Below are 12,506 nucleotides of genomic sequence, written 5' to 3' on the forward strand. Positions count from 1 at the left end.
TTCTTTTATGATGTACTGGATTTCCTGCTTCGCCGCTTCAAATATGTTTCAAGTTATGCTATGTTATGTTATGTTTTACATACTCAGTACATATGTCGTACTGACCCCCCTTTTCTTGGGGGGGGTGTTTCATGCCCGCAGGTACAGATACAGGTTGTGGGAGTCAGTCAGCTTAGGATTCCGCTCAGCTCTACTAGAAGAGGCTCCATTGTATTAAAACCTAGTTTTTGGCACTGGCCGTTAATGTATAGTATTGTTTATTATTTAGGGGTACGGTGGGGGCCCTGTCCCATCATATATCATCATTAATACTGTTAGAAGTCCGCAGACATGTATATATGGGTTGTGTATATCAGTTTGATTCAGTTGGGTCTGCATGATGTATGATATATGTTATTATGTTATGGTAGCCTTGTCGGTTTGCATGCCTTTTTATGTTACAACACAAACAAAAAGGGCTACAGGTTTATGAAAATGTTATCGCCCAATGGGTCTATGTTACATGATATTGTTTTATTTATAGTTCAATTTGACCATAGCTGATAGTTAGGTATACGGGGGTCCAGGTTAGACCCCAATCGCGGCCTACGGAGTTGGGTCGTGATATAACTAAGTCCTAAAATATCAAGGTTTTAATTGGGAAATGGTGAGAAAAGACAAGAACACCCTTATTAAAACTGGGGGGAGTCGTCTATTGGTGAGCATCTACTGCCATAGAAACTTCTATGGTCCATAGAAGTCACCCATAAAAGTATACTAGAACTTTTCTCTTACAGGTTGGGTCTACGGGACCTTTTACAGTTCTTAGACCTTACTCGTGGAGGTGCATTAAAAGGGTCCTCTAAGTTTAGGTGTACAGAACCTTCTATGGTTCGTAGAACCTTTGACGAGTCATGAAATGAGTCATAGAAGATTGCAGGAAAAGGGATCCTGGGGTTCATTTCCATGGGAGCTCTTAACGGGTTGTAGAACACTCCACGGGCTATACAAGTGACCATGTTGGCAAAGGTATTATAAGTTTTGGGAAGGATTTTAGGACTCCTTTTCATGGGACCTCCCACTTTCCATGAATCTTATATAGATTATGGAATGGACTGTGAGAGTCAGGCTAATCATTAACCTTTAGGAGTTTAACTTCAGGTGCCCATCTATGGTTTGTGAAAATTTTCACGGGCCGTAGATGGGGTTCGTGAAAGACATATTTATGCCAAAACTCAACTCTATCCTCTACTCTTACGACTAATATAAGTTAGGATATTTTGGGGTGTTACAATGTTTGACCAATATTTGAGGATAAATTATCACAAGAGGGAGATGTCGTAATACCCCAAAAAGTTTAAAGTGAAGATTTGAACCATACTTTATATGTATAAAGGTTTGAATTGGATGATTTCTTATTATGCACATATTTTAGGTCAATTATTTAGTGTGAGAATAGCTTTGAAATTGTATTAAGGTCAGAGGAACAATGTAGCATAACATTTAGTTATAAGATTCCTTACTAATTGAGTTTTGTATAAATTTTTACTTAGGTCAACTTCAAATTAGAATATTTCTTAGAATATAAAGATTTATGTGTCCAATTACCTACTAAATGAGTCTTCTTTCCAACCCCATCGACCTCTCATAAATTTGTGATCGGAATCAAAATTTATGACAATTTTAGTTTTGACTGACATTCTGGAAATGATTTGTGGACCATATGCGTGCAGCAAGTCTGCACCTGCTAAAAGCATATGGGATGTAAATGGAGGAAAAAATAAAAATATTTTGGTTAGACATGTGAACCACCTGCATGCAATAAGTCCCTATTTGTGGGAAGCATATGGGGACACAGGTGGCTGGACGGAGAACCTTTTAATTCAATCTTTATCCAATTTTCTTCTTTTTTCTTAATTCTTCAAGGCCTAGATCTGGTTTTCTCTCATCCTCCATATCTAAGGTAAGCCTCTACATGTCCGTCTATTAAATTTGAAGTATTTCAATCATTTATTTTAGATTATTAATTAAGTCTTACACCATAACCTTATGATTTTCAAGAATGGAATTCAAGAATTTTAAGAAACGATTTCTTAATCATTTTTCATCAAGTTAGGGTTCTTCTCAAGATTTATGGATATTTTAAGGTATATAAGGCTATCATAGGGAGAAACTTAGTTCTTCCCTACAACCTAAGGTGAGTTAGTATTTTAAAAACTGTTTAGACTCTTATTCATCAATTATTGTTATTTTTAATGTTAGTAGAAGGAATTTTAGTCCCTTGTTGGCTTCTGCCCCAAAGTTTCTTGGAAACTGAAAAATAAAGGGTTTGGAAAAAAATCACTGAACATACAGGCAAGAAACTTACATCTAGCAAGCGGGCACTTGCATTTCGTAGGTGCAACACTGGCTCTAAAGGAGCACACTGTTTAGGCACCTGCGTTGAACAGTTTTGCACTTGTGTTTCATACGTACAAACATATATTTCACTGGTAGAAGGCATGAAAAATTTGTTCCACACCTGCTTTGAGTGGTTTTGTAGGTGCAGTGCAAGTAATGTAATTGAAGTCAAGGGTAATCTCATAGTCGATGCTAAAACAGGTTTCTTTGGAAGGTTCTAAGTATATTATGGCGATATGTATAATGTACTATTATCTTCTTTCCAATTATGGATATTATAGAGGAGTTTTCATTATTATATTATGTAGAGGATAAGCATTGAGGAAGAATAGCTTTTACTTGTTGATAAAGAAAAAATAAAATTGTACTTATCCTAGCTTAGATCTGATTTTGGTTGCAATATATGAATGAAATGAAATATTACTTTGATGGTATATTCTATACTACTTTATGAGTAGATAAATCTCTTGGTATTGGTGTATTGCACATGATATGAGTATAAACTTGAATGGGTAGTGATTAAATAGTTCTTAAATCAGTTATGTCATAACAAAAGATAGGCCCTAGGCGTAACACGACGATCGAAACCCCAAAAGACTACAACCAAGCCTCATAGCATATCATTCATAAGCAAGCATAAGGTAAATTAGCAAATAAGTGTCACGACCCAAGCTAGGCCCTAGGCGTAAAACGGCGATCGGAACCCCAAAAGACTCCAACCTAGCCTCTTAGCATATCATTAACGACCATACATAAGTTAAATCAGAAAATATGCTAATCATAAAATCGGATTGAAAAACTCAATAAGAAAATCTCAATAAAAGAGAAAAGATATCAAACGATTCGACAACATAGACTACATGAATATCTAGCATTCCCTGCTAACTCGATGGGGCGTAAGAAAAGCTCCTAATTCTCCCATGAAAACATAAGAGACTGAAATATAGGCAAAAAGTATGAAAGAGATCACCGGACCCTACATTATGATACAATGTAGGTAAAAAGTATGCGTTAGTAGATGGAATGCACAAAGTACGTGAGAAGTGCGCATGAACAATAAATGTAGGACATGATCTATATGAATCATGGGCTGCAAGAGCAATATATTAAAGCATGAGCAACAACATGAAAGCATTAAAACATCATAACTCATTGGTCAACACATCAAAAACATTGTTATCATAAGAACTTTATAGAATTTCTTTAACTGTGGTGGGATAGGACCTTTAATTGATATATAAGACCATGCAAGCTATTACATGGAATCCGATGAACCCCATATCAAAAGCGAAAGGCTACCTTGCCAGGGTAGACTTTTTGATAGTACTCTCTCTTTAACTGTGCTATATGTAGATCTATTAGCTTTGCCATATTGGAATCTTTGAACCTATGCGGGCAACATAGTTTGTGACTAAAGGTTGCTACTAGATTCCCTTGGGTAGCTACTATGGCATACCAAAATGAACTCCACCTTAAATTCCTATCACGCTTAGTCATTATCCCACATAACTTTCATAAAAACATAATCATTACATCATTAAGGAAGTTATTAATAGATATCAATCCAAATTTATAAATATAACATAAGAACATCTCATCTATCAACTTCATCATAAGTGTGTGAGGATTTTCCATCACAACCTTTAACTTCTTTAACATGATTGTGCAAGAATTGTCCTTACAGCACTATAATTTCTTTTATTATATCATCATTTAAATATCATTCATAACTTCTTGCTTAAAAACCATCTTTACAAATCATTGATAAAACTTCTCATTGAACTTAACTTGAAAATCATGATCATAACTTATAAATCACACTTGAACTATCATATAGCATAGTTCTTTGAAATTCATTTTGAAATCATGAAATATAATGTAACTATGTATGATTAGGCTAATAGCATTGAAATATATTACAATTAATAAGACCCAATGCAAATCATGCAATTAGGTCTTTTAGAAGAAAAATTTATATGAAATTTGAGAAGAAATCTTTGTAATTTGATGGGTGAAAGTGCCCAAGGATTAATTCCTATATATATTAACCTTTAGAAGACCTAAATTGCACATAATTGAAGCTTTTTATTGAAGAATTCTATATAACTTGCTTGAGGAATAAGAAGACTCTTGAGAGAACCTTTTAGAGAGAGGATTCTATGATTTGAGTAATTGAGTGAGAATGAGAGAGTTAGGAGAGCTTAGGGTAGTTAATAGGTTAGAATAAGTCCCTAAAACCATCAATATTCTTTAATGAGATCATATGGAATGAACAAACTACCCAACTTCAAACTAGATTTTGGCACCTGGACGGACTCCCCCACGACCCGTGATGGCTAATACGAGACATGGTCACCATTTTGGTAATGGACTTGGGCTAGGAACTCAAAGATTGCATTAGTACATTTGAATGTACTAAGTATGTAGGCAATGCAATGCATAGAAAACTATGTTTGTGCAAATTACCATTTTAAGTAGCATGATAGGAGAAGTAGTAAAAATTATAAGTAGTCACAAGAATGATCAATGCATAATAAACCATACTAGTATAGTATAAAGTAAAGGATAGGATTAGTCAATTAAAACATAAAAAACCATACATATGTTGGATAGGAACCATAACTGACAATAATACAATGCGAGTTATAACATGGAATACCGATGTTGCCCCTACACCAGAAAAAAAGGAATTTACTTGCGAAGGTAGACTCTACCCCGCTATGCGGGTCATAACATACGCTATATGTGCATCCAATAGCTAGGGAAAATAGGGCAATCCTATGGTGAAATGTAGCTATGACATAAGAGACTTTATATAAGGACCCTATATTTCGAGCCCCTACCTCAAGTACACATTTGTTTCTAAGTCAAATCCCACAGAATAAATTCATAGCATGAGAATTGTAAAGGACATAAATCATAGTCATGATCATAGGTTTGTAATCATAGAGTAGCTCATTTTCATAACATTAGTGCAAAGTGGGTATTGTCCTTCCACATTATAAATCATACATAAATAATCATAGTTCATACTTGGAATTTAGGATAAAAGATGAATCAATGATCAATTGACTTGAAAACATGCATGATCATAGACTTTCTATCAGCCCATACATAATTCATAAAGATAATATCATTTGAAAGTATAATTAAAATACCCATAATTCTCATTATGAATCCTAGAGATCAGTATAGGAGAATTCATGGAAAAAAATTTCAATTCAATGCAATAACCATGAGCTTATATCAAAATAGACTCATAATCCTAATTTGAATTATAATTCATGCAATTGGAATAGAGATCATAAAACTCATAAAATCCCATGCATGAATTTAATAGAAAACTTGATAAATTGAATAGGCTTTATGGATGAAAAAATCCATGAATCAATACCACATACCTTGAGTGAGAAGATCAAGGAATTTGAAAAAATTTGAGAGTTTTAATATAGAGCTTGAGTGAATTTCTTTGAAGTCTACCATGGATTCCCTAAGAGCTCTTGTAGAGAGAAAAATATTTGAGAAGATGAATTGTAGAGGAATGAATAAAATTAAGGGTTTAGGTAGTTTAATGAGTAGAATTAGGCCCTAAAAATGGTCTGGTTCATTAACTAACAATTATAGAAAAATCTAAAGTGCTCTTACTTAAAAACTCAATTCGGACAAAATTTCTTGCCCAGGTTCGCGATGGGGAGCTGCTCCCGGATAGGCCAATTTTTAGTGAGTGAGATTTTTTCCAGATTTTTACTCGAAGAAAAATTAAACTAAATGGGAACAAGTGGGCGACGCGGAGCTTCCACGCACCTCACTGTTTTATATATTTTTTGACAAAATTCATCTTTTGATACACAATTCCTAAAAATCTATCGAGACTAATTTTTTCATAGGTTTTGACCCCTTGATTGACATTCCGGACATAGATTTTCCAAAAAGAATAAGGATAATGAATTATACAAGCAAACTATTCCCAAGGCATTCTTAGGGCACTTATGAGCATTTTGAGTAATGTTACAACTTTGGGCTGTCTTCAATTATTCTCTAATTATCTTCACCTCTTCATCGCCTCATGCGCTAACTCAAGTCCTATGAAGGCAACTTCACCAACTTCAAAGGAACCAATAGGAGACCTACACCTCCTACCATACAAGGCCTACAATAGAGTCTTGTGGATGATGGAATGATAATGGTTATTACAAGCAAACTCTTTTAATGGTAAATGATCATCCCAATAACCTCTAAAATCCATAACATAGTGTAAGACCCCAGAAATTCAAAAAGTCCTAAAATGAGGAATAAAGGATGAAAATGTAAAATACTGGAACCAGGTGTCGACCAAGAAAGGCCATCACGGGCTGTGGTACGTACCATGCTTCATTGTGAGAAACCATGGTGGTAATTTAGAGGCTCAGACCTTTAGGGGAGGGACCACGAGGAGGTACCATGAATTTTGGTGGGAACCACTAGCCACGAAGCCCTCCGTGGTGACCCCTCCCCAAGGCCCTCAAGAAATTCACTAAGCCAAGGACCACAAATGACCACCATGATCCATGGATCCCTTCACTGACTATGATGTATTCTCATAGTGGTCACTCTGCAGGCCTTTTGTAGGACTTTCACCACAGCCACATTTCACGCATCGTGATCCTCTTCACAGAGCATTAAGGTCTCTATAAAGAAAGTTCAGAGACCCTCCTTGCAAACTCTTAAAAATATTTCCCATGTCAACCATCATAGGACCTAACCACGAAATGTTAAGGGTCCTGGTGGAACCAGTCTAGCCAGATTTTTAAAAGGAATAGTTTTGTATTTTCCTAAATTTTAACAAAAAGTGAGGTCGTTTTGAAGGAAAAATCCACCAATCAAAAAGACCCTAAGTGTTTTTACACTCATTCACTCTCACTCTTATTTTAATAACTCAAACCCTACCCTCCCAAGTGCTCTCAAAGTATCCTTCATCTTCCAGAAAGGTTCTAGGGTTTCACTCCAAGAAGATCAAGCCTCCATTTCTTTTCAAGTAGTGCATTAAGTGTTTTATTCCCCAAGGTATTTGTGTCTCATATTTGGGTTCTTCTCCCTATGGAGCCTAAATGGTTTCTCAATTTATTATTTAAATTTTTGTCACAAATCGACCTAGGGCCTAGTCATATTACATCAATCAAAACCCCGAAGGGCTCCAACATAGCCCATTGTTCATATCTTAAGTATACATAAGGTATAGTAGAAGTGGAAACATCATAAGATAGTCTAAACTATGAATATTAAATAAAGAATGTCACATAAAAAAACATAGACTCAAAATATTTGTCCAACTAGATGCCTCTACTAATGAACGTGGGAAGGGGATAAGACATGTCCCTATCTCACTATCAAAATGAAACATAACAAAAGTGTTTGGAACAATAACCAACTCTATAGCTAGTCTTCAAATAGATGAGGACTCACTACAACTTCGCTAGTTAGGAAAGCTCAACTAGCCATGTGGATGGATACGATCCTCAATTTCAACCCCTACATTATGAGACAATGTAGAAAACAATATGCGTTAGTACCTTTGAATGTACTAAGTATGTGAGCTTGATATGCAATGTAAATACTGGGATGCATTGGTCAAGTAAAGTACATGCTAAGATGAGATAAGTAAAGACATGAGACAATCATAGCGATCATAGCATTTGGAAAGCATAATTTAGATCATAAAAATATATAAGAGATCAAATATATATGGGATAGGAACCATAACCGACATTAAGACCATGCAATGCACAACATGGAATCTCGATGTTGCCCCTACACAGGAAAAATAGGAATCTACTTGGAAAGGTAGACTCTACCCTGCTAGGCGAGTAATGTACATATGCTATATGCTGATCCACAAGCTAAGCCATGAAGAAAAACTATAGTGGAACGCAGTTTAAGAGACATGAGTTTGCTACTAGGGCTTTTTGAAGGTCCTCCTCCCTTAAGTTCATTCAGTACTAAGTCAAATCCCATGGAATACATATCATAACATTGTAATCATAGTTAACATATAGCATAGACATGATCATAAGTTTGAAATTCATAGAGTATCTTATTTGATAACAAAAGTACAATGTGAGTATTATATGTCCACATTACAATTCATACATAAATAGTTCATATCATCAGGCCTTAAGGCACCACATTGGGCGTTATGTCACCTTTTCCATAATTTGGATGAAAATCATAATTTGAAACATACTTATAATTCATGAGCATAATTGAAATACATAATCATACTTGGAAATTAGGGTAAAACATGAATACATGATCAGTTGGCTTGAAAATACGGAAATTAAATTGAAAACATGCATGACCATATACTTTCTATCAGCCAATTCATACTTCATAAATATAAAATCATTTAGAAGTATAATTGAAAATACCCATAATTTATAACATGAACCCTAAGGATCAATATAGGAGAATACATGGAAAAACTCTTCAATTCAATGCAATACCATCAACTTATATTAAAATAGACTCATAATCATAATTAGAATCATAATTTATGCATTTGAAATAGAGTTCATAAAACTCATGAGAATACATACTTTAATTAATTGAAAAGTAGACAATTTGTTTGGATCCATGGATGAAAGTACTCTAGGATCAATTACCCACATACCTTGACTGAGAAGAAAAAAGAATTAGGAAGAATTTGAGAGTTTTGATGGAGATCTTGAGTGAATTTCTTGGAAGTCTTCAATGGATTCCTTGGGAGTCTTTTGTAGAGAGAAATATTTGAATAGGTTAATTGTAGAAGAATGAATAGAATTAAAGGTTTAGGGTAGTTTATAGAATCAAATTAGGGCCTAAAATTTTTTAGGTTCATTCATTAAAAATTAGAAAAATATCTAAAGTTCCCTTATTTAAAAATTAACTTCGAACAAATTTTTTTGCCCAGGTCCGTAATGCGGAGCTACTCCCGTAAAGGCCAATTTTTAGCAAAAGATTTTGGCCAGATTGTCGGATCCTATATTATGATATAATGTAGGCAAAAAGTATGCTTTAGTACATGGAATGCATAAAGTACGTTAGAAGTATGGATGAACAATAAACATAGGACATGATCAATATGAATCATGAGCTGCAAGACCAATATCTTAAAGCATGACTAAAAACATGAAAGCATTAAAACATTATAACTCATTGGTCAACACATCAAAAACACCGTTATCATAAGAACTTTATAGCATTTCTTTTACTGTTGTGGGATAGGACCTTTAACCGATATTTAAGGCCATACAAGCTATTACATGGAATTCGATGAACCATATATCGAAAGGAAAGGCTACCTTACTAGGGTAGACTTCTTGATGGTACTCTCTCTATAACTGTGCTATATGTGCATCCAGTAGCTTTGCCATATTGATAACTTTGAACCTATGCAGGAAACATAGTTTAGGACTAAGGGTTGCTACTAGATTCCCTTAGGTAGCTACTATGGCATACCCGAACGAATCACACCTTAAAGTCCTCTCGGTGCTTAGTCATTATCCCACAGAAGTTTCATGAAAACATAATCCTTACATAATTAAGGAAGATAGTAACAGATATCAATCCAACTTTATAAAGATAACATAAGAATAGCTCATCTATCAACTTCATCATGAGTATGTGAGGATTTATCATCACAACCTTTAACTTTTTTAACATAATTGTGTAAAAATTGTCCTTACTGCACTTAACTTCTTTGCTTATATCATCATTGAAAAATCATTCATAACTTCCTATTTAAAAATCATCTTTGAATATCATTTATAAAACTTCTCATTGAACCTAACTTGAAAATCATGATCATAACTCATAAATCATACTTGAACTATCATATAAAATAGTTCTTTGAAATTCATCTCAAAATCATGCAATGTAATATAAACTATGTATAATTAGGCTAATAGCATCGAAATATATCATAATTAAGAATACCCAATGTAAATCATGACATTAGGGCTTTTAGAAGAAGAATTCATAAGAAATTTGAGAAGAAATCTTTGGAATTCGATCGGTGAAAGGGCCCAGGGATGAGTTCCTATATACATTGACCTTTAGAAGTCCTAAATTGTTGATAATTGAAGCTTTTCCTTGAAGAAATCCCTTGCTTGAGGAATAAGGAGACTTTTAAGAGAACCTTTTAGAGAGAGTATTTTGTGTTTTGAGTAATTGAGAAAGAATGAGAGAGTTAGTAGAGCTTTTGGTAGTTAATAGGTTAGAATAAGTCCCTAAAACCATCCACATTCATTAATGAGAACATAGGGAATGGCAAAACTACCCCTAATTTCAAATTGGATTTTGGCACCTAGACGGAATCTACCATGACTCGTGATGGACAATACGGGCTGTGGTCACCATTGTGCTGATGAACTTGGACTAGGAACTCAAAGGTTGTTTAGATTTAGGTGAGTTGGCCACAATGGAGGCCACCACGATCGTGGTGGTTACTATGGGCCATCGACCCTTTCATGAGCCTTCCCCAATCCATGGCCTTTCCATGATAGATCACCATGGATGGTTGTGAGTAGTATGACAAGTGGTAGCCTTCGTAGCCATCACCTAGTGACAAAAAGCTATTTTTTCTAGGGAAACTTCCTAGGAATCTTTTCTTATGACCTTTCAATTTCTGGGGTCTCATAATATCTCTCATTGGGAATATTTGTTTTTGAATGGGACTCAAGCTAGTAAAATGGAAGAGCAAAGGAACATAGTAGCCCAACATGAATGTAAAACATCTCAAAAATGCATAAAACATGAAATATTCGATCTCAATCTAAAACATGACTTTAAAACTCGTATCATGAACATGAATGCATATAAAAATATGAGATTAACTAAAACACTTAGTTTGGGATGATTTGGATGATTAAAGAACTAATACCTAATCTAGGCATGGAAGGAAAGAGATGAGGATATCATGACATCATATCAGTTTTGACTTACCATATTGCATTCTCAACCTCTTGGTTACTATAAGACCCCGAAAGTTGATAAGTCATAAAAGGGAATTCAAGGAAAATTTAGAAATATTCTGAATTTACGAGTCATACTGACTTTTTTTGAGTCATAGAAGTGACTCATGAAAGTATGTCTGGGTCTAAAAATTTTGATCACTAAGGTATGTGGGACTACTAGTTGTCTAATGACTCTGTAAGGAGTCTATGACTCATAGACACCAGTCATAGCATACTGTCGAAAACCAGTAATTACTGAGTCTCAAGACCTTTATTACGACTCAGTAGGAAGAGTTGTAGAGAAGATTACTACTCATAGATTCAAGGACTCATAAAGTATAGTCGTATACAAACTTCAGAGATTTGGTTTTTAGGGATTTCCTAAAATCTATAGGACAAGTCATTTCTATGACTCATCATACTTTCTGAGAATCGTAGAGTCCAATATGTACATTCAGAATCCAGATTTAATGAAGGTTATTTCCATCTTTTCCCAAGTTTGGTTTAATGAACCTAAACACTTTTATGGACATGTTCAAAGCCTATATTTACCCAATTCTTAAAATTTCTCTCCCATTCTTTTCATTCTTCTAAATTTTCCTAAGGCTAGACTTTAAAATCTCTCTCAAGCTTCGGCCATAAATTCAAGCTAGTATTTTAATTTCATCAAGATTTCTCTTCAATTTCTATGATAAATTCATCAAGGTATGTAGAAATTGATCCTTGGGTTCCTTTTACACATGGAGTCCCAAGGTTTTATTCAAAAATCTGTTGAAATATCATTACTTTTAAACCTTAATTTTGATAAATTATGTTGGGCTGCTTCCCATGTTCTTAGACTACTTCATTACCAAGGTCGTTTGTGTACTGCTAATATGGATGGACTAAGGGAATTGATATTGAATGAGGTCCATAGTTCTCAGTATTCAATTCATCTAAGATCCACCAAGATGTATTGTGATTTGAGATAGTGAATTGGTAGAATGGCATGAAGAAAGACATAACGGAGTTTGTGGCTAAGTGTCCAAATTGTCAACAAGTGAAAGTTGAGCATAAAAAATCAGGAGGGTTTGCCCGAGACATTGAAATTCCTATTTGAAAGTAGAAAGATGTGATTATAGACTTTGTGACTAGTTTGCCTCGTACTAGAAGGTAATA

This window comes from Solanum dulcamara, chromosome 5 (genome assembly GCF_947179165.1).
Source record: "Solanum dulcamara chromosome 5, daSolDulc1.2, whole genome shotgun sequence".
NCBI classification, from domain to species: domain Eukaryota; kingdom Viridiplantae; phylum Streptophyta; class Magnoliopsida; order Solanales; family Solanaceae; genus Solanum; species Solanum dulcamara.